Raw genomic sequence first — 2,707 nt, forward strand, 5'->3', positions numbered from 1 at the left:
TTTGCGCTGGCATGGGAAAGGCCCCTGCGTGGCTTCTCTTTGCTTTCTGGCCGCCCTATAAAGCCTGTGCAGTCGTCATTCTTCGTTTTCCCTTCTCTGTTTTCTCCCGTTGCCATCGCTGCTGCTCTGTCGAACTTTCACCGTCAATTCAGCACCGTTGTCGTCCCAGCAAAGCCTGTCCTAGCTTTGCCTGATCCTTACGCACCCAGCCAGCCAATTTTGGTCACTTGATTTCGCCGGGAACCCCCGTTCGTTGCTCTTCTTCCTCGCGGCCGGCAGCACCGCCGTCGTGAGCGTGTCGCCGTGGCCAGAGCTCTCCGGTGCGTATTTGTCCTTGCTCGGTGTAGCTCCAGCTTTGCCTTGATGCCGTGGTGCTTAATACCTTGTTGCTTGATAGTTTTGTCCACCGCAGTGGCTGGAGCACCGCCACCATCGACGTTTTGCTCCGTCGTGGTTGCTCGGATCGTCGACCTGCTTCACCGTTGCTTCTCCAGCCCTGTTCTTTGCTCCATCGAGTTTAGGGTGAGCTACTAGTGCTTCCTGTGCACGTCGAACCACTCATCTGTTGCTCTTCCGATCCAGCTTTATGCTCCAGTGCATTCGGGGTGAGCTCTAGGTTCTTTTCTGAGTTGTTTTTGTGAGCTCCAGGTTCTTTTCCGAGTTGTTTTTGAGCTCCAGGTTCTTTTCCGAGTTGTTTTGTGAGCTCTAGGTTCTTTTCCGAGTTGTTTTTGTGAGCTCCAGGTTCTTTTCCGAGTTGTTTGTATGAGCTCTAGGTTCTTTTCCGAGTTGTTTGTGTGACTCCTGGTTCTTTCCGAGTTGTTTGTGTGAGCGGGTGAGTTCAAAATGGAATTTTTCCTTTTTCAGAAATGATTGAATAGTGCTATAATTTGTTATTTTTGTGTAGATTTATTTAGAGCTCCAAAAATTATGAAAATTTTTGTGTGACCTCTCTGTGATGTATATTATTTAGGAAAAATATTAAATGTTACTTTTCAGTAATTTTTGAATGTGAAAAAAATTGCTCAATTAATTAATAAATAGTTTCCATGATTTTTCTAGGCTTAATTAATTATCCAAAAATTATGAAAATTGTTTTGCCACTTAGTTATCATGTGATGAACCTTTACAAAAAATTTTGAGTTCAATTGAAATAAGTTTTATGAATATGTTTAATTAGTTGTTAATTGGCATCCATCATCGAGCATCATATTTTGTATCTCGCATCATGTTAAACATGGCATTGTCTACATGTAGTGAACGAAGGTGAGCATGGTAGTTAATCAAGTTGTGGAGGAGGTTAATCTCTGTTGAGGTCGATCAATACTTGTGAACGTCGCAGGAGCCGGACTTTTCCGTCAACGAAGGCAAGCCCCGGATGCATACAACCCTACCTTGTGTTTTACAAATTAATTTGCTTTTGCTTTCCGTTACTGCATTAAGTGATTAGGAGTTAAGTGAAACCTAATTGGTGCATTACCAACCTTGTTTTCCATATTACCTATTACCAGTTTTAATTCGTATACTAGTCTTGCTTAGCTATGCGTAGCGATGAAGTCAGGTGATTACCTCACCTGCGAACTTTAAACGGATTTGATTACTTATGTTATCATGTGATTGGGAATGTGGAGTAATAAATCTAGACCGGGTGGACTCGGTGTGTGTGAGCCACAAGACATGGAGGTCTTGTGAGCGGGTTCTTTCCGCCTGTGTCGATTAAGGCCGTCCGTTGTTGAACTGTGTGCGGTGAGACTTTGTAGTACTAACCACATACTCTGGTAAGCCTGAACTTGGCTATTCTATTATGAGAATGGCTACTCGCGCACTGGGAGTGGAGAGATGGCGGGAATAGCGTGTACCCACGTGGCAATGGGCTGGATTGGTGGTGTACTGTATTCTCGGGTGGCGCGGACCTGTTCTTGTTTAGAGGATCCGAGGGTAGGTTGATATATGTAGTCGGGGACCTGCATATGTCGTGTGGTCTGGAATCCCCAGCTGGGTTTTAATCGTTCGAATCGTCGTTGCTCCTCGGTTATGGAGACTCACTTCTCTGTTCATCATCGTAGTATAAACTAGAACTCGAATAAGGCTTGTGAAGGTGTTGGATATGAAGTTTCATGATCTCAACATGGATCATGTCAGCTTTGTATATGATTTTTAAGTTTTCTATATAAAGAATTTTGTTAAAGAGCTTTTACGCAAAAGAACTTTGATTATTGTTAAAGCTATACCTTGAATCCCTGAGCCTGCATTCCTGAGTCTTCTCAATTTTGTTTCGGTTAAGTCTTGTTGAGTACTTTTGTACTCAGGGTTCGTTGACCCCTTGTTGTAGGTGAGCCTCATGAGCAGATCTGTTTTGGATCGTGCTGCATGACTATCGTTCGTTCTGACGATGAGAAGTAAATGTGTGATCCTTGGGCAGGATGTTTATTTTGTGTGTTATGTATATGTTAATTATGCCACTCCACTACTACTAAGGTTTGTAATAATTATCGAACTTAGTTTGTAAGGTTTGAAACAACTGGTTTGTAAACTATGTTATCGTAAGACTTCCGCTGTTTTTACTGGTATTGATATTTGAATAAATGTTGTAATACTGCAATGACTCTGTAACGTGATCCTGCTCGGAAATCGTGGATGATTCGGGGTTCCCCGAGGACACCCGATAGTCTTTTTAAGTTAATGGAAACATATGCATAAAATGTCAAAG

The sequence above is a fragment of the Miscanthus floridulus genome, chromosome 7, assembly GCF_019320115.1.
Source record: "Miscanthus floridulus cultivar M001 chromosome 7, ASM1932011v1, whole genome shotgun sequence".
Lineage (NCBI taxonomy): Eukaryota > Viridiplantae > Streptophyta > Magnoliopsida > Poales > Poaceae > Miscanthus > Miscanthus floridulus.